General features: G+C 38.3%; 1 protein-coding gene and 1 pseudogene across 2 annotated transcripts in view; one reads left to right on the forward strand and one right to left on the reverse strand.

Annotated features, from left to right (window-relative positions):
- The window catches only part of RABGAP1L (RAB GTPase activating protein 1-like), a 966,320-nt gene that overhangs the window by 597,545 nt on the left and 342,803 nt on the right, over nt 1-25,972 (forward strand). The gene's annotated exons all lie outside the window — the stretch shown is intronic.
- Nucleotides 21,417-24,069, reverse strand: LOC102864047 (annotated as a pseudogene).

Consider the following 25,972-nt stretch of genomic DNA (forward strand, 5'->3'; position numbering starts at 1 on the left):
CTTTTCTTTTACTTTTCCATAATATTTGGACTCATGTACTTATAACTTGTTAGTCAAATTTGTGTCTTCTAGGTTGCAACACCCTCATGATACATCTTGAAGGATATGTACATGTACAGCCAAGCACAATCAATAAGAGTGCATCTGAATTAAAAAAAAAAACTCATCAAATTGGGATGATATAAGGAAGATTGTGCATATGACTTATTGACCAGCAGGTCAAGCCCAATCATAGTGTTCCTATATAAAAGAATAGAATTATTCCGTAGGGTTTCCTAGATTTTTCTGGAAGTCAATCTCCAGGTCTTTCTCGTAAAGATTATCATGAGTTAAAACCTCTGACCTTTTTTTTAGCAACTAAGTGCTTAAGCATTGTGGTGGTGGTGTTTGTCATCAAGTTGGAACTGACTCATAGCTGACCCTCCAGTGGGCTTTCTGTGTCAGTTAATTGCAGGGGAGGAGATTGTGCATCTTCTCCCACAGAGCTTCTTCTGTTGGGTTCAAACCACATACCTTTGGGTTGGCAGTGCTATTCCTTAACACTAATTCACATTGCTGTTGTTGGAGTGTATCATTGAGTCAGAATAAACCCTTCAGTAGGTTTTCAGAGACAGTAATAACACAGACAGAGATTGCCTATCCTGCTCCTGCAGAGCAGCTGGTGGATATGAACCATGTGCCTTCGAGATTGGAGGGCAGATTCCTACCAACAGACTACCAGTTGTGGTTGATATTGTTGTTATGTCCTGTTGAGTCAGAACCAAATCTTAGCTGACCCTGTAGCAGGTTTTTAGAGGCTCTAAATTGCCCCTTATTTCTATCATTTGGCAGTTGGTGGAATTGAACCTCCTGTCTTGAGGTTGAAAGTGCAACTCCTTACCATTAGGCTACCAGTTGTTGTTGTTATGTGCTGTTGAGTCACCAGAGACTCATAATAATCCCTGAACCATGCCCTATCCTGAGCCAGACTCACTGTCTCCAACACACCTACTCACTGCCTCCAACACACCTACCTCCATTACCCCCAATTACTGTGTCCGTCCACCTCAACCTGGGTCTTCCTCTCCTGTGGTGCCCCTCCATGATTCCAATCACGATGTCCTTCTCCAAGGACTTGTCCCTCTTGGCAGTATACCCAAATTATATGAAGTAGACCTTCAAAATCCTTGCCTTCAAGGAGCAGGTTGATTTCACCCTCTCCAAGACAGACCTTATTTTTCTCTTGGTAGTCCTTCAGCACCACAACTCAAAGGCATAGATTCTTCTTCTGTCATCCTTAGTCATTGTCAGGTTCTCTGATTCATATCAAGTTAGTGTGAAGACTATGGAATAGATGAAGTGTGCCTTAGTCAACAGACTGACATCTTTACTCTGTAACACTTTGGAAAGGTCTCTAACAACAGACTTCCCCTATGCAGTTGTCTTTTGATTTCCTGACTGCTGGTGCCAAGAGTGTTGATTGTGGAGGCAAGCAAGCCAAAGCTCTTAACAACCTCAGTCTCTTCTCCATCTTTCATGTTGCTGCCAATTGGCCCAGTGGTGAGAATCTTTGTCTTCTTGATGTTGAGCTTCAATCCATATTGAAGACTCCCCAGTTTCAGCAAGCAAGGTTGTGTCATCTGCATAACGTAGGTTGTTGATGAGTCTTCCTCCAATCCTAATGCCACATTCCTCCTCAAGAAGCCCAGCCTCCCAAATTATCTGTTCTGCATATAGATTGAAAAGGTATGGACATAAGACACATCCCTGACACACTCCTTTCCTGATTTTGAACTATGCTATGTTTACCTACTCTGTTCTGATTACTCTTCCTGGTCTATGTATAGATTCCCATAAGTACAATTAAATGTTCAAGGATTCTCATTTTCCTCATGGTTAGCCACAGTTTGTTGTGGTCCATACAGTCAAATGCCTTTGCATAGTCAGTCAAACAGAGACACTCTTCTGGTACTCTTTGCTCTTAGATAAGATACACCTGACATTGTTGATAATGTCTCTAGTGTCATGGACTTTTCTAAAACCTGCTTGTGACCACAACAGTGGGCATGCACATAGCAAAGACTGCGAGGATGGTGCAAAGATAAAATTTCAATTCGTTGTTCATAGGGTTCACTATAAGTAATAGTCAACTCAACAGCACCTAACATTTTAAGAAGCATAAATATCATCATAGAAGATTAAATACTATTGCAATTTTTTAAAAAATAACAAGGAAATCCAGGGGAAAAACAAGTTAGTAGACTTAGAAAGGCAGGTACCAAAGAAACTCCAGGGTATTGGCTGCTTTCATTTTATTACTTTCCATCACTGTCTAGGAATCAGATGTTCTCTCTTCTCTCCTGACCTACTTCTTCGTAGCTTTGTTTTTGCATAGGATCTAAAATATCTCAGTTCCAACTCTACATAACCTTTCCACTCTTTAATGACAGCTCTTAACAGTCTCTTTATATGTCTTTAGATAAAATTCCTTAGAACTTGGCTGATCCTTTTTATATTTTAAAAAAGTTCACATGGGGAGCTCTGGTGGCCTGGTGGCAGAAAGCTGCACTGCAATTCCGAAGGCACATGGTTTGAGGCCACCAGCTGCTCTGTAGGGGGAAGGAGGGGCATTCTCCTCTCATGTGATTAACTGCCCTGAAATCCTTCTTGAGGGTCACCTTAGACCAATATTCAGTTTCTTATACTTGTAATTGGTAGGATTAAGGGAGAGGTTGTATTCCTACAGTCCACTCAACAGAGAACTTACATTGAGGCACATTTTTAGAGAAGGGTCATTGGTAGATCTCCAAAAGGAATATTCTAGTGTGCATACTGTCCATGGACTATAATTCTTAGTGGTGACCACATTGAAAATAAACATCTGCTCCAGTATTTGTTACATATAACTCTAATGCATCTCAAAAACAAGATACTCAGCCACTGTGCTAGTTAATTAGAGCATGGAACTGCTTAATAATAACAATGGGTTATTAGGTACTGTGAAGTCAGTTCTCACTCATTGCAACCTTTTATTCAACAGGGTGAAATACTGCTCTGTCCTCACAGCTGTTGGCAATGCTTGAATGCATTCTTGTAGCCGCTGTGCCAGTTCATTTTGTTGAGGATCTTCCTCTTTTTCACTGACCCTCTACTAAACAGGGTATCATTCTTTAGAGAGTGGGCCATCCTGAAAACATGCCTCAAATGTGTGAGGCAAAGTCTTTTCATATATGTCTTCCAGGACAGATTTGCCTGCTCTTCTGATGGCGTTGTTATGTGCTGTCAAGTCAGTTACAACTCATGGCGACCCTATGAGCAATGGCTCTGAACCCTGCCCTATCTGAGCCAACCTCACGGTCGCCGACACACCTGACCCCATTGTCACAGTCATTGTATTAGTCTGTCTCATCCAGAGTCGTCTTCTCTCATGCTGGCTTTCTACTTTTCCAAGCATGATGTCCTTTTCCAAGGATTGACCCCTCTTAACAACATACTCAAAGTATGTGAAATGGTGTTTCAAGACTGCAGTGCAGCTTCTTGCCATTAGGCCACGAGAGCTCCCTGGCAGATGGTGCTTCAAAATCATTGCCTGAAAGGAGCACTCTAGTTTTATCCTCTCAAGGACAGACTGTTCTCTTGGCAATCTGTGGTATATTCAGTACTTTTCTCCATCCCCTTTAAAGAAAAGGTGTTAATTCTCCTTCTGTCATCTTTAGTCATTGTCCAACTCTCAGAAACAAAGCAAGCAATTGAGAAGACCGTGACTTGCATCAGGTGCACCTTAGTCTTTAGACAGACATCTTTGCTCTTTAGCACTATGGAGAGGTATGGACAGTTAATTTTCCCCAATACAACTTGTCTTCTCATATTCTGGCTGATGATGCCAAGGGTGTTGATTATAGTTATGAGGAAGATGAACTTGTCTCCATCATGATGCTGCCTATTGGCCGAGTGGTGAGGATCTTTGTTTTCTTAAAGTTGAGATGGAGTCTGTATTGAAGGCTGCAGTCCTTGCTCTTGTGCAGCAGTATGTGTCCTATTCGGTATCTTTTTACCAATACCTTGTTTCAGAGATTGCAGTTCTTCGTTGTTCCTCATTCACTGTGCAACTTTGTCATGCAAATAAAATTATTTGGGTCACATACACATTAGTCCTCAAACTGATACCTTTGCTTTTTAATACTTTAATGAAATTTTCCCAATGCATTATATTGTTTGATTTCTTGACCTGTTACTCCATGGGCTTGATTATAGAATCATGTAAAATTATATCCATGACTTCAATCTTTTCTCAAATGTGAGGATTGTTGTTTTGTTTATATTGAGGTGTAATCCATAAGACTATAATATTTTCTTTTTATCAGTAAACATATTTGTTTTTAGCAAGTACAATTATGCTGTTTTCATAGCACAATTGTTTCCGGTACTGTAGCTCTGTATACTCTCCATGTTCTTTTGATGCCATCTGTGTTATTCAGCATTTTACCCATAGAATCTTTCAACATTATATCTTTTCTATTAAATGCTTTATTTTCAGGATTATGACTTTTCTTAATCCTTTCATTAACTTAAGAATCTGCATATCCTGTCAGCATTGTATTCAGAGGCTTATATTTTCTTCAGTGCTTTCAGCTTGAGAAATTCTGAGTGCATGCCTCCATTCTGGTTTCTAACCCCATTCTTTCCTAACATAGGGTTGTTTTGTTGTTGTTTTTATGTATCATCGCATCAGAATTGACCTGTAGCTGACCCTCCAGATGCTTTTCAGCAGCACTTAATCACACGGGAGGAAATTGCCCATCTACATAGGGTAGAATATTAAAAATTTTGGTACTCAAATTTGAAGTGTAGCAGTGTTCTAGATCATTTTCTTGGTATACTCTTTGCACATGCAATTTTGAGTTAAGGATTATCGTGCTACTTTGGATTATATAAGTAATTTAATGCTATCTTCAAGCTATATGTATGTACTTCTTATTCACTAAAAATTGGATTGTGAAAGCATCTTGTCACAAATATTCATTTAAAGAGTTCAGTTACAGCTCCTAGTAACAATCCTCTTTCCGCTTCTGTTCTTTGGATCATGTAATAAACACAATATCCATAAATGTGGCATAAAAAAACCCACCTTGTATTCGAGAGTAGTTAATTGCTTTACCATCATGCTTCGTACATATACAAATTTAGCTATAAAAATTTCAGGCTTCCCTTTTGAAATCTCAGAGATTTCAGGACATGATATTGATTGAATTTTCTACAGATTATTTCTGAGCCACAAACGTCGTTGTTGTTATAATGTGCCGTTGAGTCGCTTGCGACTCATACCAACCCTATGTACAAGAGCCCTAAATCCTGCTCTATCCTGTGCCAACTTCACTTTCTCCTACACACCAACTCCCACTGCCCCAGTCACTGAATCGATCCATCTCATTGAGAGTCTTCCTCTCCTGTGCCATCCCTCCACTCTCCCAAACATGCTGTCCCTCTCCAAGGCCTGGTCCTTCCTTGCAACATGCCCAAAGTATGTCAGACGAAGCTTCAGAATCCTTGATTCCAAGGAGCAGTCCAACTTCAGGACAAATCTATTTGTTCTCCTAGTATATTCAACACGTTTCTCCAGCACCACAGCTCAAAGGCATCAATTCTCTTTCTGTCATCCCTAGTCACTGTCCAGCTCTCTGATGCATAGCACACAATTGTGAAGACTAATAGCTTCACATCATTGCTCTTCAGTACTCTTGAGAGGTCCCTGACAGCTGACTTTCCCAATGCAATTCACCTTTTGATTTCCTGACTGCTGGTACCAAGGTTGACTGTGGAGGCAAGTAAACTAAAACTGTTAACAATCTCAATCTCTTCACCATCCATACTGGCACTGCCAGTTGGCTCAGTAGTGAAAATCTTCTTGATGTTGAGCTTCAATCAGTATTGAAGGCTGCAGTCCTTGGCCTTCTGAAGCAAGTGCTTCAGGTCCTCCTCAGTTTTGGCAAGCAGAGTTGTGTCATCCACATAACGCAGGTTGTTGATGAATCTTCTACAGTCTTGATGCCACGTTCCTCCTCATACAGCCCAGCATCTCGGATGATCTGTTCTGCATACAGATTGAAAAGGTATGGAGACAGAATACATTGCTGGAGGACCCCCTTCACAATTTTGAACCATGCAGTGTCTCCTTGCTCTGTTCTGATGATTGCCTCTTGGTCCAAGTATAGGTTTCGCATAAGCACAGTCAAATGTTCTGGGATTTGTCTGTGCATCAGTCCACTTATTCTTACCTTCTGCAACCAGATTACCACCCTTCACTTTCTTTATGCTGGTTAACCCAAATAGTTCTTTTTGGTTTTATTAATCTACATGGCAGATAATTTTATTATCCTTGTTCTGCAGCTCCAAAGGAAATGGTGGATAAGTCACCATTGTCTACTTTGATGTTAAGATTGGAGTTACTTCGTTTTCTAAATTCATTTGGCTTAGTCCCTGAATCTGCTAGCTTCTAGTCCCAGGTGTGCCTTCTGTTTGGTCCAGCTGAGTTTCTTCATATTAAATTACTTCTCCTGATGCTGCTTCTTTAGCTTTCCTTTTCAAGTACTTTATCATCAGCATACATTGTTTGGCATTTTTATCAAACAATGATTTGACCTTCCAAAGCCTCTAAATACTATGTAGACACACAATACCCAACTACCAGTACTAGAATTACTGATTTCATTGTTTCAAAAAGAGGCCTAATATTACCTTCTGGTCTTCATTTTTAAAGTTGTCTCATGGAGGCTTTCAGAAGCTATTTTAGAGAAGTCCACTTGACATTTTGCTTGTTTCGTAAGGCCTAGTAAAATCCATTTTGCTCTTCTTTGCTGAAGAATAAAACTAGAAAAAATTTCATAATTGAAGAGAGCTAATTTTTTTCTTAGTTTACTGGCTCTTTGACTTCTTGGACTGCATTTTTTTACCACATCACAGTCTGGTACCTTTTTCTTACTCAGAGCATTTGGGAGTCATGATCTTCCATGACTGGTAGTTCTCCCAACATCCCAGTGGAGATGAAACATACTATTTTTTACCAGTTTTCTCAGTTATATCGATCATACAAAAGACATGAGTTCATTTTCTTTATGTTGTTGTTATGTGAATTTTACCCACCTTTAATTTATAATTTATATTTCTCATTGCAGAGTGTTTTGTTGTTATGTATTGTTGAGTCAAAACTGACCAGTAGCTGATCCTCCAGTGAGTTTTCAGAGGCAATAAATTACACAATAAATTACCCATCTGTCTTCAGCAAAGCATCTGGGGGATTCAAACCATGTTCCTCTGAGTTGGCATTGTAGCTCCTTACCACTTGGCCACCAGAGCTTCCTATTTTCATCATATTGTTGTTGTTATTATGTACCATTAAGTCAACAGTGATTCATAATAACCTTGTGAAAAATGGCTCTGAACCTTGCCCTATGCTGAGCCAACTCCACCATCTCTGACGCACCTGACCCCATTGCCACATTCACTGCTTCAGTCCATCTCATCCCAGGTCTTCGCCTCCTTAGCTGACCCTCAGCCATTCTAAGCATGATGTCCTTCTCCAAGGACCGGTCCCTCCTGGCCACATGCCTAAAGTATGTCAAATGGAGTTTCAAAATCCTTGTCTCCGAGGAGCAAGTTGACTTCACCTTCTCTAGGACAGACCTGTTTGTTCAGTCAATAGTATGTTCAATACTATTCCCCAGCACCACAGCTCAAAGGCATCTATTTTTCTCCTGTCATCCTTGTTCATTGTCCAGTTTTCTGCTTTGTAGTAAGTAATTACAAAGACCATGGCCTGAATCAGGCATACTTTAATATCTAGACTGACATCATTACTCTTTATCTCTAGAGGGATCCCTGACAGCAGATTTTCCCAGTGCAATTCTTCTTTTGATTTCCTGACTGCTGGTGTGAGGAGTGTTGATTATGGAATCAAGTAAGCTGAAATTGTTAACTATCTCAGTCTCTTCTCCATCTGTCATGGTGCTGCCAATTGGCAAAGTAGTGAGAATCTTTGTTTTCTTGATATTGATCTTCAACCTGTTTTAAAGACTGCAGTCATTGACCTTCGGTAGCAAATGTTTTAGGTCCTCTTCAGTTTTAGCAAGCAAGGCTTTGTCATCTGCATAACGTTCCACATATAGATTGAAAAGGTATGGACAAAGGACACATCCCTGATGCACTCCCTTCTAGAGTTTGAATCACTGTTTCCTTACTCTGTTCTTAGGACTTCTTCCTGGTCCAAGTAAAGATTTCCCATGAGCACAATCAAGTGTTCTGGAATTCCCTTTCTTTTCAAGGTTAGTCACATTTTGTTGTGATTCATACAGTTAAATACCTTTGCATAGTCGATGAAACACATATAGACATCCCTCTGGTACTCTCTACCTTAATTTGGAGAGGGAAAAAATTGTGGATTTTATTACTAAGAATCATGGTTACTCTCACTGTCTCTTTTAAAAATTAATTGTGTTATATATGATACTTTGTAACAGGGTGAAAGATGTACAGTGATACTAGTAAGGCCTCTAATTTAAGTGCTTTATCTTTTTTTTTTATTAAATCTACTGAAACATATTTTATCTAGTAACAGGCTTCAACTTTTAATAAAAAACAAATTAACATAAGTGACTCTTATTTTAAGGATAATGGATTGGAGCTTATAGTGCTAAACATATTCAGATACCATGAGTCAACTTTGCAACATATAAGATCTTTAGAAGCCTGATAGTCTACCTATTATTACTTATTTTTTTAAAAAATCAACACAATTACTTATTTTTGTCTGGCACTTTATTTTAGTTTTGGGGTTTTGTCTGATAGTACACCACATTAATGGTTGCATTTATGTGCCATCGAGTTGGAATTGCCTCATAGCTGACCCTCCAGCAGGTACTATATTAAATGGAGAAGAGATTGAGGTTGTTAGCAATTACAGCTTGCCCGGATCCACAATCAACATTCTTAACATCAGCAGTTAGGAAATTAAAAGACAAATTGCATTGGGAAAGTCTGCTGTCATTGACCTCTCCAGAGTGCTGAAGAGCAACAATGTCAGTCTAGATACAAAGGTGCACCTAATACAAACCATGGTCTTCTCAATTACTTGCTATGCTTCAGAGAGTTGGACAATGACTATAAATTACGGAAGAAGAATAGATGTCTTCGAGTTGTGGTGCTAGAGAAGTCTTGAACATACCATGGACTGACAAGAAAACAAAGGTCTGTGTTGGAGAGGGTGAATCCAAGTCTCTCCTTGGAGTCTAGGATTTTCAAGCTCCACCTTAGTTACTTTGGGCACTTGGGCGGGAGAAGTTGGTCCTTGGAGAAGGACATCATGCTCAGAAGGGTGGACGACAGCACAGGAGAAGGAGACCCCAGATGAGATGGATTGGTATAGCAACTGGGACAATGGGGGTTGTTGTGTCAAAATTAGTGAGACTGGCTCAGCACAAGGAAGGCTTTGGAGCTGCTGTACAGAGGGTCACTATGCATCACAGGCGACTCAACCAATAACATTCTATGGCAGGTTTGGAAGTAGGAGTGGCATCCACTTCCTAAACAACTTGCCTCCAAAAACTCTATGAACTTTGATTTAATGTTGATAGTTGTAGAGGAGCTTCAGGCCTTTTGTTCATAAGTCCGCTATGAGTCATGCTCGACTCAAAGGCACTCAGCAGCAACAACAACAATAATATTAATTTTCTAAAAAAATCCAACTTTGCATTAAGATTTTTAGATGATGGCCTCTTGACATAACTTGTTCATAAGTCACTCAAAGCTATTTTTCTATTTGGAATTGTGTTGTTGAAAGTCTTCTTCTATTACCCTTGTTTAGTATGTGCCCAGTCCCAAAATGAAAATGGATTATGTGTCACATCACAGAAAGGAGATGAGAGAAGAGAAAAAAAAATTTACCTCGTTTCATCTGAAATTCTTTCCAGTTCCTACAGTGTGGCAATTCCACTCATTTTTCATACCATTGGTGCTTATATACAGATAGTCTCTGACTTTCAAACTCTTTGAGTTATGATTTACCATACTTCAGATCATCTAGTTTTTGTTTGTTTTCTGTGCAGTTTTTATTAATAACATATATAGCATACAATGTTGCAGTGCATAATTTACTGATGTTATCATTCTCGGATGTTAGATGGAGTCAAGGTCTGGCATCCTAACAGATAGAAAGTTGGGCAGCATTTAGCTTTAGTAATATGTTAACAGTTGAAATGTGCGCACACTGCACAGGTGTGAAAAGTCTGATATCATTGTTACCAAAGTGATACTGACTTTGTTGTAGACAAGGCCACTTTCATGATCTTATTCAGTGGCTAGATCTTATCTTAATCATACTGTAAGAAGCATCACTTAGCAATTTGAAGCAAAGGTATTCAAATTTCTCATACTTGAATGCCTGCACTACTAATACCCCATTAATATGTGAAACAGAAAGAGTCAAACCACTGAAATATCTAATAAGAAAAAAATAAGTTGAGGAATAGGATAAACATGGATATAAAGTTTATATCTATGAAATGGAAAGCCAGTAAATTAGCATATGAAGGACTGTCTTATTCAACTATTGCAATAAATACCGCATTAGACCATTATTGTAAAAGGAGAAGATTAACTTGTAAAACATGTCTGGGGACTCAAGAGATAAAGGAGGAGGAACAGAGGGATGAGGGTGGGTGGGGGCAAAAGCACAGTGTTGTAAATCTGATGAGTGGAGGGAGAAGGTAAAGGAAATGGGACAGCTCTGGAGGGAACCTGAAAAGACAGGGTAATGACAAACATGGTCAAATGGTGATTAATTGTATACAACATAATGCATGGGGATGATTGTATTAAATACCATGTGAACGAAGAATAGTGTGCAACATAGTGTATACAAACTTTGTAAGCAAACCAATATAGAATAAAATTTTTAAAAAAGAAATAAATTCACATTTAAAGAAATGTTACCTGTTTCAGATAACTCAAAGAGAAGGGGGGAGATATTAAAATGATTCCTAAGGACCCTATAAGATAGAATAGAACTACCATATATTGTTCTCAAGGTTGTGAATTCCCAGGGAAGTTCATTACCGTACCTATCTCCTATAGAGAAGGTGGTGGCTCAGAACTACCATTTCATTGATTAACAGTCAAGGTCTTAGGTATGTCTTTCTTAAATTTAGTGAAGAAGAATAAAAGTAGAAAGAATCATAACATGGTATTTTGTTTAGATATTTGAATAGAAAGACTTTATGACACAATTTAAAATCTTATGTTGTATGTGTATGTTATAATCTTAAAGAATCTCATTATATAGGTTCATGAGTTAGTTTGATATTTAAAGAGAGGATTTTTCTTTCTTTCTGTTTCACTCATAAAGAGTGCTTAGACAGAAGAAAATATAACAATGGGACTTTTAAAAGCAGATAAAAAAGCAATAAAAATCAACAGTTTTCACAAAGAAGAGGCAAAGACCAATCCACAGATGGAAACACTAATGATTTAGATAGAATACTGATCCAGAAGAGGATTCTTGTGCATTTACTGATGATTCAAACAAAAGCACACAGCCTTTTTTAAAACATAAGGGAACAACAGATTTAGCTTGAATAGTGTACATGTAGCTGGAGAAACAGCAGGTGCTGGTATTGAATCTGCAAGGCTGTGAGGGAGAAGATAATAGAAGAGGAAGAACAGCTACCAGAGGAGATTCTCAGTGTGGTTAAAACAAAGTCTTATTTTGGAAAAACATTCAGGAATGGACTTAGACTCACAACAAGGTGAAGTTGATGCCTGGTTTCAAAGCATTTAATGACAAAATTATGATGCTCCTTAGAGAAAATACTGCTGAATTGAAATTAAAACTTTTTTATTATTCAGAAAGCTCCTAAGCATTCAGAAACATTGAAAAAGAAATAAGCTACTGGATGTGGTAACAGAAGTAACTCCAAAGCCTGAATGATAGCTGTATTGAAAGAGTGGTTCTTCAATTTCTTCATCCCTGAAGTACAGGCCTACTGCTTTGAAAAGTACATTCCTTTTTGCTGCTATTTCATAATGCCCCCAGGACGTCCTCCTAAGGTTGATGATCTAAATCAAGATGTGAAAGTAATGCAACTACTTTGCAGTATGACAGCTGTGATTCAGCCTCGGGATCAAGGTGCAGCCTCCACTTCCAGGGCATCCTACCTACAGACTGCATTTGCCTAGGCAGCAGCAGTAACAGATGGAAGCAGGGTAACATCACTCAATTTCTGGAAGAATGATAATGTTCTTCATTGTGTCAGAACATCTTTCTCAAAGAAAGTTACAGGAAAATACATATAGGGATTGGAAAAAAATTCCAGGTTACATGAATACATTCCAAACATTTGACCAGAATGATATAATGAAAGAAATTTGAGAGGAAGATTCAGGGTATCATCCATACAGCACAAATGTTGCATTTAGTACTTGATATTGTGTAGATGTGAAATTGCTCAGAGATAACCAAAAAAAAGGGAAAATTAACAGATCAGTACTTAGTAGACTTTAAATAGAACAGAAATGGTAAAGAAAGAAACAGTGGGGAAGAAGAAATGGAAACTGTCAAAATGTATAATGAAAAAATTAACTGACGTTTTTTTTCTAAACTAATCTAGATGTTTCAGTTGCTTGAAAACATAGACCTAAAGACTCCCCACTTTACTAAATTTGGTAGGCAGATATGACAAGCAGTGAGACGTTACTGTGAAATATATAAAGAAGAAAAAATAACCACATAGACAACTATCACTAATTTTCTAACAAGAAACGGTAACCCCATTCTAACTAGAACACTCACTACCCCATAGGATAATCTGGATGTCTTAGAGCTTCCCACAAGGGAAGTTAACTATTGCAAATGACAGAATTCCAGTGTTCTCCAACTTCTTTATCATTGGAGTAAATGTTTATGCTTTGTGTATTTTTAATTATATCCATGTATTAAAAGGCACTTGCAAGTTTATATGTGAAATTTCCAATCCCCAGAGACAAATAAACATCAGGCTTATGGAGGTAATGGAAACTAAAATAAATAAGAGAGAAAAAGATTTGGCTGCAGCAAAACTGATTGAAGACAGTCATTGGAATGGAAACCTATCATAAAGTGGAGATTACTTGTACGATTCTGATGAGAGTGGCTATATAAAAATGAGTGAGAATGGTGGGACACAAAGAATTTCATGTGAATCCCTTGCTGTGTGAAAGGTCAGAAAAGATGGAGACATACTCTTCAGCCACCATTTCTCCTCAGTTGGAGGTGCTGTTGCTTTCTTTGAAACAGAAGGTTTTCTGAGGACTTCTTGATTCTTACAAACACTTATCATCTCTGTGTTTCTCTCTAAGGAATAAGTTTACAAAACAACTATGAGATATCATCTAACCACAGTCAGAATTGCAAAATTTAACAGAACAGCAAGCAACAAATGCTGATGAGTTTGTGGAGAAACTGGAACCCTTCTTCACTATTGGTGGGAGTGTAAAATGGTGCAACCACTGTGGAAGGCAGTATGATGCTTTCTCAAAAAAGTTGCAAATAGAGATACCATTTGACCCAGCAATTCCACTACTGGGAATATATCCCAAAGAGACCATAACTGACATCCAAGCAGATATATGCACACCCATGTTTATTGCGGCTTTGTTCACAATAGCAAGGAGCTGGAAACAACTTAAGTGACCATCAACTAACAAATGGATAGAGAAACTGTGGTACATTGACACGATGGAATACTGTGCTGCATTGAAAAACAAGGAACTCATGCAATATTATTCAAAGTGGGTGACCCTGGAGAACATTATGCTGAGTGAAGTATCTCAGTCACAAAAAGACAAATACTGCCTGGTGCCACTGTTGTAAAACAGGATTGGCCTCGGGGTTGAGGGAAGACTGAGAAAGATGGGTTCAATAATGTATACTGCATTGAAACAGATGAGGGAGAAAACTGTTTAAAAGGGATATATGATTAGGTATTTTTGTCATGACAGGAGTCCAGAGCGAAGGCTGCATAGTGGAGTGGACCTGGGGGAGGGTTTGTAAAACAATGAAAGAGTTTTTCTTTTACTTTTCCAAGAGGGTAGTGTATTGGGGGGGGGGGTTGGGAGGGGAGGAAGGTGCAACAATGAATGAATGGAAATGTAAAAAAAAGTTTCTAATTTTTAAATCATCTTTGGTAACTAAAGAAAAGTTCCATATTATCTGAAACTTACTGATACCCTACATTGCATTTTACTAAGCATATCACCTCTCTTCAATTTTTAACTCTTTACTGGACTAGAAAGCAGTTGGTCATTTGAGCACAGTGTAGTTTCATCCTACTCACTAATCCTTCATTCTAGTCAGTAGACATCTGAAAAGTCTTCTTTCATTTTAAAAAAGAAAATAAGTTCAATTTCATCAAACATTTGGATAGAGCCCAGAACTCTCTTTGACTGTGTGAATCATAACAAATTGTGGTTAATCTTGAGGAAAATGGGAATCCCAGAATGCTTGCTTATGTGAAACCTATAGTTGGACCAGGAAGCAGTCCTAAGAACAGAGCAAGGAAATGCTGCATGGTCCAAAATCAGAAAAGGAGTGCATCAAAGACGCATCCTGTTTCCATAACTTTTCCATCTATATGCAGAAGAGATAATTGGTGAAATAGGGCTTTATAATTAGGAATGAAGCATCAGGATTGGAGGAAGATTCATCAGCAACCTATGTTATGTAGATGATGCAACTTTGCTTGCTGAAACTGAGGAGGACCTGAAACTCTTGCTGAAAAGGGTCAAGGACTGTAGTCGTCAATATTGATTGAAACTCAGCATCAGGAAGACAAAGATTCTCACCACTGAGCCAACTGGCAGCACCATGATAAATGGAATAGAGATTGAGTTTGTAAACAATTACAGCTTTCTCATCTCCACAGTCAACACTGTTGGCACCAGCAGGCAGGAAATCAAAAGACAAATTCCATTGGGAATATCTGCTGTCAGGGACCTCTGCAGAGTGCTGAAAAGCAACAATATCAGTCTAGAGATTAAGGTGCACCTAATCCAGGCAATTACTTGCTATGTATCAGAGAGCTGGACAGTGACTACTAAGGATGACAGAAGAAGAATCAATGCCTTTCGATTGTGGTACTGGAGAAGAGTCTCAAACATACCATGAACCTTCCCCCCCCCACCCCAAGCAAACAAATAGATCTGTGTTGGAGGGGATGAAACCAAATTTCTCCTTAGAAGCTAAGATTTTAAAGCTCTGTCTCACATACTTTGGGTGCGTGGCCAGGGGACGCTGTCCGGTCCTTGGAGAAGGACATCATGCTTGGAAGGGTGGACAGACAGGGCAGGAGAGGAGACCCCAGGTGAGATGGATTGATACAGTACCTGAGGCGATGGGGGTTGGTGTACTAGAATGAGTGAGACTGGCTCAGGACAAGGAAGGTTTCAGAGCTGCTGTGCTTAGGATCAGTATGAGTCACAGGCAGCTCAGTAGCACATTACAACAAGTTTTTTTTGTTGTTGTTGTTTTACTTTTTTTTTAATTCAATAATTCGTATACTTTTTTTATAACTTTAATTGCAGTTGATTCATTTATTATGATCTCAGATCACTTCCTTACTCTGTTTCCTCTCCCTTCACCTGCCTAATTTTTACTCCTCTATTCTTCCCTTCTCATGCCTTATTAACCTTTAAAGAATGTCTATTGATTATCAGTTCTTTTCAAACCTCCAGTGTCTACATATATTTTAACAGGACGCAGTTAAGTCTGTGGCCAGGTAGAACTGTATTCCACAGAGCTTTTTAATGGCTTTGAACATTTAAAAATACACTACTAGGCATTTTCTCTGGTCTTTATATCTGGGTTCAAATGTCTCCATTTTCCACTCATAATCAAGAGCTTAACAGTTTTTGCTATCCAATATTCCTGAACCAGTAGTTCACACTCACTGAAGAATGTCCCAGCTCATGGTGATGCATTATACTTCAAAGGACAACTCAGAGGTTAAGATTTGAGGTGTAAATTACCAGGCCTTTCTTTGAACCAGAACCCCAAATTTTCAATTAGCAGCTGAGTACAATAACTGTAGTACCCAGATATTCTTCTTACCCAGGAGTGTGGCTGTCCTCAATGGATGATAAATGAAGGAGTGTGGTTCGAATTCACCAGATGCTCCACTGGAGATGGTAGGACATTCTCTACCTGTGCTGGTTGGATCAGGTTCGATGGAAAACACACACACTGGATGGTAACAAAAGCTGACAAGGTTGTAGAGAAATTTAAACCCTACAAATTTCTTGTAGGGATGTAAAAAGGTACATTAACTTTAGAAAACAATTAGGCAGTTTTAAATAAAATTAAATGTAGAGCCATCATATGGCTCAGCATCTCCACTACTAGGTTTTTATTTAATAGAATGAAAATATATGTTCACTTAAAAACCCCATGAATGTTTATAGCAACATTATTCAGTATAGCTAAAAATTGTAAACAGGCTAAATGTGGATGAACAAAATTTGATATATCTGTACAATGACATATTAGTTATAAAAGGGAGCGATGTTCTGATACATACTGTGGTGTGGATATGGATGAGTAAAGAGGACAGGAAAAGAATCTCTGCCTTTGCGCTGTGGTGTTGGAGAAGAGTACAGAATATCCCATAGATTTAGAAAAAACAAACCAACCACGAACACGTATGTCTTGGAGAAAGTGCAGCTAGAATGTCCCTTGGAGGCAAAGATGACAAAGCTTCATACTTTAGGAGAGGGTATTTGTTGGAAAGGAGCATCCTTCGAAAGGTGGAGAGTCAGTGAAACTAGGAAGACTCTCAACCACATTGATTGACATAGTGACTGCAGAAATGGGGTCAAGTATGTCAGAAAATGTAGGGATGGCACAGGATAGGAAACGGACCAGATCTGTTGTTCATAGGGTTGTTAGGACTTGTGTTTGACTTGATGGCACCTAACAACAACCACCAGAACAAAAATAAACATTGAAAACATTTTGCTAAGGGATAGAAGCCAGATGCAAGACCACATATAGTGTGGTTTCTTTTACATGAAGTGTCCAGAAAAAAATATTTTTTTAAATGCCAGAGTCAGAAAGTATATTACTGGTTGCAGAGACTGGGAAGGGAATTGAAGGAGTAATTCCTAGTAAGTGCAAAACTTTGTTTTGAGGATATTAAAACCTTCTGAAATTAAATAGTGGTGATAGTTGTCCAACCTTACAAAAGTACTTAAAATCACTGACTTGTACACTTTGAAAGGGTGAATTTTATGTGAGTTATAATTTTTAAAAGAATACCTTGGCAGGAATTTTTGTTGAACACATAAATTCTAAAGGCCTATTTTAGATTGAAGATTCTCTGAGGATGCCACCCAGAAATCTACATGTTTTATTAGATGTCCCCAGGTTTTAAAGTGTTCTGTTTCATACTTATTTTGGTTTAACAGTTATAGTCACTTAAATTGAAACATATTTGAGTTAAGAGACAATGAAGTGATTTTTAATCATTTTAATCATCAACAGCCAGAGTGGCAGAATCACTGGGAGCCGCTTTCTGTCTCACAGTGGAGTCAGTAAGCATATGACTCCACTAGAGGTGTCATCTTTCCTTGGAGGAGTGAGATGGAGAAACAGGAGAAAGTATACTTATTTCCTTTCTTAGAATTTATTATTTTAGCAAAGTCTAGGAAATAAAATAACAGTTCAAGGTAATGAATTCAGAGAAGCCAAAAACTTGAGGAAACTATCCAGTGATGTTTCTGAGGTTGGTATGTTCTGAATGTTGATTCTGCTGGTAAAAATGTGTGCCTGTTTCCGAGGCTATTTTGGTCAGATGTTCCAGTGAGCCTATCAACAAAGCCAAGTTGACAGAAAACAGATGAGTATTCTAACAGCTCAACTTCCTCAGGAATTGTGCCTGGGTCAGGTCTACTTCACAGCAGTGCTGCCACGGAACACACAAATCATTATTAAAACCAGGCGGACACTATTTCATGTCATGCTAATTTAAGAGAACCAGGTGGAATCTTCTTTAGCAGTTGTCAAATTAGATCAGTGAATGAAGATCAATCTGTATTTTCCCAGTGTAGCATATTTGGAAGTGTTTTTTCAATATTTACTTTCATCAGGTTAGAAAATGAGATCTGGCTCTCTTCCCGTGAGAAAATGGTTCACTACTCATTTGACCCGGAATATCCCACAAAACCATGCAAATCAAGAGGCTCAAATCTCCAGGTCTATTTAAAGAACACCTGGGAAACTCCCAGGCCATCAAGGATATGCATATGTGGAAAGCCACCACATACTCAATGGCACCTAACAACAACAAAATCATCATAATCAGTGCTTTATGTACATGCCTAGACATATGACTATAAGAATATCAGTATTTCTAAGTTTATCCTCTTCCTCATTTTTTTCTTAAGCTTCCATGATTCTGTTAAATGGAGCTTTCTGTACCTTAACATGAAGGAGAAGATGATTCAATAGCCTGTTTTTCTTCAAAATATGTAGCTTTAAATACTTATATGTACCAATCATGTACAGTTTGACCCAAGCTAAGCCCTCAGTCAACATTTATTGTGATGTATCGTAGGTCTGTCACAGTACTTAATGAAGGAGACAAAGAATTAATGTATTTTTTTAAAGAGGCAAGTTGGATTAATCAGATAAAAATAAGATATCACACTTGTACTAGGTTTATAGGGCTTTGCCATTTTTTGTAAATAAAAAAATACTGAATACTGATGATTTCCTTTGGTCTAGCCTAATGCTATACTAAGAATAATGATGTCAGATTTATCTTCCCTAGAAGGAATGGAAATGATGTTAGTTATAGAACAGAGTTCAGGTCTTTTGTGAAAAACTTACTCTCAGTCATATTTTACTTGAAGATACTTACCCACTGCTAAATGAAACTAGTGCTGTTATATATGGAGAAATACTCTTCCACTTTGTACATCACTCTTTGTCAATGTTCTGTATGGAGTAACCTGGCTTGCAGTGATGCTGTACCTTGCACCATTAGGGTATCAAATACCAAAATGGTTTCCCAATTTGGAGTGTTTGGTGGAGCTTCTAGTTGTAAAACAGGTTTGGAAGCAAGAGTGGCATCCACATCCTAAGCCACATGCCTATGGAAACTCAGTGAACTTGGAGAAATGATGATAGTTATGGAAAGGCATTAGGTCTTTTGTTCATAGAGTCACTATGAGTCATGCTTGACTTGACGGCATTCAAAAACAACAGAAGGAATATCCAGTCCAACCAAGTGAGATAACAGGAAAAGCTTTCCAGAAAAACTAGATTTCTCAACTGGATTTATATCTAAATGAAGAAGTAAAGAGGTAACAGCAGGCAGAGTAATATTCCAAAAGGTGTGGATTCATGAGGAACTGCTGTATGTGGTTTAACCAGCAGATAGGATAGGTGAAGGAGGTTCTAAGCTATATAACTAGATAAACTTTGCAAACATATCAGATTTTTGTGCTTAAGACATCGAGAAACTCAAGAAAGGATTTAAAGCTAGGAAGAAACCTATTTCAGCAAGACTTATTTGTAAAAATAAGCAAATCTGTCTAGGTGGCCAAGTCTGTAGGGAGTTGTGCTGCTAACCCAAACGCAGTGCCTCCCAAGAGTTTCAAATCAACCAGCAACTCCAAGTGAGAAAGATGGCAGTTTCCTCCTGTGCGATTTACAGTTTCCAGAACCTGGAGGTTTAGCTATGATGGCTTGGCCATCTACTTCCTTAAAGGTTACAGCCTTGGAAAATCGTATGAATAAATTATCTGTAATGCCTGAATTACTATGAGTCAAAAATTAACTCATTGGCACTCAACAAGAATAACTCAGCATTTACTGCTTGCTTACATCAGTGTAATTTTTGAACCCTTAGTTTCTCTCAAATTGTCATGTGCCATTGAGTTGCTTGCAACTCATAGCGACCCTATGTACAACAACCCTAAACCCTGCTATATCTTGTGCCAGTCACGCTGCCTCTGACACACCCATCCAGATTACCCCAGTCACTGAATCAGTCCATCTCATTGAGGGTCTTCCCCTCCCGCGCTGTCCCTCCACCCTCCCAAGCAAGATGTCCCCCTCCAAGGACTGGTCCCTCCTTACATGTCCAAAGTATGTCAGATGAAGCCTCAGATTCCTTGCCTCCATGGCGCAGCCCGGTTTAACCCTCTCCAGGATAAATATGTTTGTTTTTTTAGCAGTCCATGGTACATTCAATACTCTTCTCCAGCACCACAGTTCAAAGGCATCATTTCTCCTTCTATCCTCCCTAGTCATTGTCCAACTCTCTGACGCATAACAGGTGATTGCAAAGACCATGGCCTGTATCAGACACACCTTAGTCTCCAGCAGTACTTTCCCATCACAATACATCTTTTAATTTCCTGACTACTGGGGCCAAGAGCATTGACTGTGGAGCCAAGCAAACTAAAATTGTTAACACCCTCAACCTCTTCACCATCCATCCTGATGCTGCCATTTGGCCCAGTGGTGAGAATCTTTATCTTCTTGATATTGAGCCTCAATCCATATTGAAGGATGTAGTCCTTGAGCCTCTACAGAGACACCTATACTTGGCCTAGAAGGCAGTTGTCAGAACAGAGCAAGGAAACAATGCATTGTTCAAAATTGGGAAGGGTGTATGCCAGGGATGTGTCCTGTCTCCATACCTTTTCAACCTGTATGCAGAACAGATTAGCTGAGAGGCTGGGCTCTATGAGAAGTGTGGCATCAGAATTGGTGGAAAAATCTATCAACAATCTGCGTTATGCAGATCACACAACCCTGCTTGCTGAAACTTCTCTCAAATAAGATAAATAAAATATATATGTTAAATTCTTGACCTGTTTCAGTTAATAGTTTGAGGCTTGAAGGTAATTTAGCATATTTAGAGAGAATTCCTTGCTATTTGTTGGGATTGACTCATTGGGCAACTAGTTTGGGTTTTGGGTATTTAACCTTCCACCCTGAATAGCATTTCCTGAGGGCACATATTGTTACCTTTGGCTTTCTTCCTAAATGCAAAGCAAATGAAAAAGACTGGACAAGTGGTAGATGTTTGAGAAAAATTAATGAGAATGCAACACTTCTCATGTTCTGTTTTAGAAGTTAAAACATATTGTTTAAGACCCTTTACTCTCCACTGTTCTATCACTTTTATGTATAGATCTTAATTTGTAAAACTGCTCAGTTTGAGATTCATGCTATTCTAGTCTTTAGGTTAGTTTTTCTAGAAATTTCACAAATGCAGTTTGTAATGTCTATGACACTTAGCTTTCCTGGCTCCTCGTTGCTCCCTCTCGTGCCTGCATTCATTCACATATCACTGACCCTCTTTTTTTATTCTTAATTTTTAAAAAAATTTTATTTTTTTATTTATTCATGTTTCCAAAAATCTAATAAAGTTACTCTTGTAAGTTTCTAGATCAAGTTTAGATAAATGAAGGAATTTTATTAGTAACTTATACTGTCTAGATACAAGATAAGATACAAAATCAGTCTGAAGCAAAATGGGGGAAAGAATCTTTATAAAGATGGGTTTAGAAAGCCTGATACAGTAAGTTGTTTGCTTTCTCTAGTAGCAAGGTCAACACATACCTGGCTGGTAGACCATACCATTCACAGGCATAGCTAAGACAACAGAGTAAAGACCTCCAAAAACAGGACCAACCAATCCACCCCGTGTTACAGTACAAGTTTCACAGTTCAAATGACCTGTATTCTAAAGTAAGCTTACAAAACCTTTGTAAGCTGACTGTGCTGCCATAAATGGAATAATTGCCATTGGTATGCTAGCAACTCTCTGAGCCCGTGTCACGTTGAAGATGGATTAAAAAAGACTGTTTGCTATAGGCCATAGAAAGCAGTATTAAGTCCAATATATGTTGATCCATGTTCCAGTAGATTCTTATCTACTTTTGGAATTTGGTTTCTTTTTCTTGTTATAATAAGAGTAGGTATTATGTTTTCCTTCATTGTATCATCTGGTTTATTATTTTTCCTCTTGGACCCCCTTCTCTCAGCAGCTGGTACCTCCAATTGGTTTCCTCAGGTACTCCTGGGTATATGACAACCTCTGCTTATCTGGCACAGGCACAACCATTCTTATTTCTGATCCTTCTTCTAAGACCTCTAGTAGTGCAGTGGTTAAATGTTTAGCAGCTAACTGAAAGGTTGGCTATTTGAACACACACCCCAGCTTCTTTGGATAAAAAGATAAGGTGATCTAATTTAATAAAGAATGACAGTCTTGTAAATCTTACAAAAGAGATCTCTGGTGGCTTAGCGCTAAGGAATTGTGCTATCAACCCAAAGGCATGAAGCTGAAATCTACCAGATACTCTACTAGATAAAGATGGGTAATCTCCCCCCATGCCATTAGCTGTTTGTGAAAGCCTCCTGGTGGGTCAGCTATGAGTCAGTTCTGACTCAAACGGTATATAACAATGACAGACCATATGGACAGCTACTCTATCCTGTAGGATCACTTTGAGTTAAAAATCTATTCAGTGACAGCATGATTTGGTTTGGCTGTGGTTAACCATGTAAGCAACATCATGATAAACAGAGAAAAAACTAAAGTTGTTAAGGATTTTACTGTACTTGGATCCACAGTCAAAACCTATGCAAGTCTAGAAGCCAAAGACTCTCCTGTCAAGGACACATCTGCTGCCAAGGACTTCTTCAAAGTGCTTAAGGGCAAGGATGCCAGTTAAAGGTCTAACATGAACCTGATCCAAGCCATGATATTTTGTGTCACCTCATACACATTTGAAAATTTAAAAGTGAATAAGGAACACCAAAGAAAAGTTGATGCTTTTGAATTGTGATAGTCAAGAATTTTAAATACACCATGAGTGACTAAAGGAACAAACATCTGTCTTGGATGAAGTGCAGCCAGAGTGTTCCTTATAAGCAATGTTGGTGAGATTTTGTCTTTCAGACTTTGAGCATGTTATCAGTGAGACTCATCCCTGGAGAAAGCTATGACACATGGTAAAGTAGAAAGTGAAAATGAGGAGGCCCTTCCTTGAGACTCATTGGTAAAATGACTGCAGCAGTGGACTCACGCACAGCACCAGTTGGCAAGATGGTACAGGATTGGACAGTGTTTTGTTCTTTTGTATATAGGGTCATTATGTATAGGAAATGATTCAGTGATCTAACAACTCCTCCTTCTACTACCTGTCTGTCAGTTTGTCATACCATGATGGCTTATGTTCTGCCATGATGCTGAAAGATGTGCTAATTGTATTTTAGATACCAGTGGAATCACCATATAAAAACACATTTCAGTAGAATGTATTTTTTTCTTCTTTCAGTAGTTCTTTGAGACTAAGACAGTTTAGGACAAAAGGCCTGGCAATCTCTTTTTTTTTTTTAATTTATGTGAAAGCTTACAGAGCATATTGTTGTTTTTTTGTTTCTTTCAATCATTCATATGTATTTTGTTCCATAACAAAATTAATTCTAATACATGTGATGTCTGATTATCCATGTATTCCACATGTTCCTTTTCTTCATGTATTTTAATAAGTGTTAATTGTCTATCAGTCAGTCCCTTTTCCACTCTTCCCAGTAACCATATCAGATTGATTCTCTATGTAAATCTTTGTCTAGTGCTGAAGACAGGTAGTAGACCCTATATACAAAAGAACAAAACACTGTCCAATCCTGTACCGTCTTGCCAACTCGTTCTGTGCGTGAGTCCACTGCTGCAGCCGTTTTACCAATGAGTCTCAAAGAAGTGCCTCCTCATTTTCACTTTCTACTTTACCATGCGTCATAGTTTTCTCCAGGGATGAGTCTCACTGATAACATGCTCAAAGTCTGAAAGACACAGTGTTTGTCCTTTTATGACTATCCATGTTTTATTAGCCAATGAAGACATTAGGGATCACAGTAGAATAATGTCCAGTATAATACTGGAAGATTAGCCTCTTTGTAGTTGCTATAGTTTGCATAAGCTTACCAATGACCGTCAAATTGATGCAGTACGAAACATTGTTTTGCTCCAATATACAGAAAGTCATAATTAATTAGAACTCATTCAAAGGCAACTAAAAATAGTAACCCTTCTTATCTTTGAGAGTTCTACTTAAAAGCCATTTCCTTTAGGGAATATTCCCATATTTCTCCCAAGACTGAGTTAATACCTTTCATTTATCTTCCTACTGTAGACTGTATTTCATCCAGCACGGATTCTACTGTGTCACTGCTTCTGTTTATCTGTATCTTCCACCTTGTAACTAGGTCTACTACTCAATCGCACCATTGCTGGGCCATCATAGCCATTATTTATTTATCAAGGAATGCCCTCTATCATATCTTGTTGACATACTTACTGAGTTTTTTGATTTTATTGTGTACCTGGCAAACAGTCTCCCAAACTCAAGACATCTTTAAAGTTGCATATAAAATTCATGTAAATTTTGCTCTACAGTCAAACCATAGTTGTCTTAGTATAAACACTGTTTTTATTCAACTAGTCAAGTAAAAATCCTCTGTCTAAGCAGATATAGCATATTTACTTGTCTTTCCCCCTGTTGTACAGCTCTCTGTACCTCTGGGGTTTGGCATATCCTAATTTGGAAAGCAGAGTTATATAAATGGAAAGCTACTGAAAGATTAAATCAGGTAAAGGCATAATAAAGTTGATGTTTTAGAAAGGTAATTTTGAGGGAGCCAAAGAGTTGTGTTGTGTTTTAATGTCAACTGGCATGCATCCATTGAGAATCAAGCATTAAGAAGTATTGCTGACATACTGGATTATTCACGGTTTTAACAAGTCTAACCTTTAGCACTTGTCCCTTTTCTCTTTTATATTTAAGGATCTGTGCTATAAAACAAAGTTGTTTCATTCTACAGTCCTGCATTTTGTGGGATTATGGGGGTGGGACTACAGTATGTGTGGGGAAAAAAATGATTGTATTAAATTTCCTTCTGTGAGCTTCTTTGTATTTAATGAATTCATAGAATTCCATGGTGTGCTGCTTTACAATAACAGGATGACCAACTTTTAAAGGCTGAGGTTTTTTAAATTAGTTTTTTTTAAGTGAAAGCTTACTTTATAATATTGGCTTTTTCATATAATAATTCATAGACATTTTGTTTTATACTATTGATTAATTTTATTAATTAAAGACAATGTCGAATCATAAAGTAGGGAGCTCTGTTAGCAGTCTGTAGGGAGTTGCACTGCTAATTCAATGGTGGTGCTTCTCTTTGCACTTTGAATCCACCAATACCGCCAAGGTGGAGAGATGAACAGTCTCTTCCTGTGCCATTTACAGCCTTTGAAAACCTACTGGAGGGTCAGCTGTAAACTGGTTGGGTTATTGAAAGTTTATCAGGTAGCATAAAGAATGGATTGAAACACTGGATGACTGTCTAATTCCAGACATGAACATGAGACAGACTAGTACTTATAACAGTGAGGAAGATGCCAGCAAAGACCAAAAAAGAACAGCATATGGTTTCAAAATTGTTTTGAGTGAGATTTTTTCTTTTGTCTCTAGAAAAAAAAACCACCCAAAACTAATGACTTATCAATTCAACATATAGGAGGCCAGAGATACACACTGAAGGGAAGGTATTCTTGTTCATTCTTTCAGTAATTCACTTAGTTAATAAATATTTCAAACCTAATACATACTGACATAAGCTAGATCTAACATATACCACGTTTAATAGAAAAGAGATTCTCTTTACTCATATAGCCAGAAGGCTAATGAGAAAGCAGATAAAGAAATAATATAGATATGAGAGAGAGAGAGAGAAATATTGATTTTCATCCTTTTTATTTGCATCCTCTCATTGTAGAATGGGCCATAATAATACTTTACTACACTCGGCTCCACAGTCAACACTCTTGGTACCAGCAGTCAGGAAATCAAAAAGCGTATCGCGATGGGAAAGTCTGCTGTTAGGGACCTC

Source organism: Elephantulus edwardii, unplaced genomic scaffold, assembly GCF_000299155.1.
Source record: "Elephantulus edwardii isolate Elephantulus edwardi_28Jun2011 unplaced genomic scaffold, EleEdw1.0 scaffold00061, whole genome shotgun sequence".
NCBI lineage: Eukaryota > Metazoa > Chordata > Mammalia > Macroscelidea > Macroscelididae > Elephantulus > Elephantulus edwardii.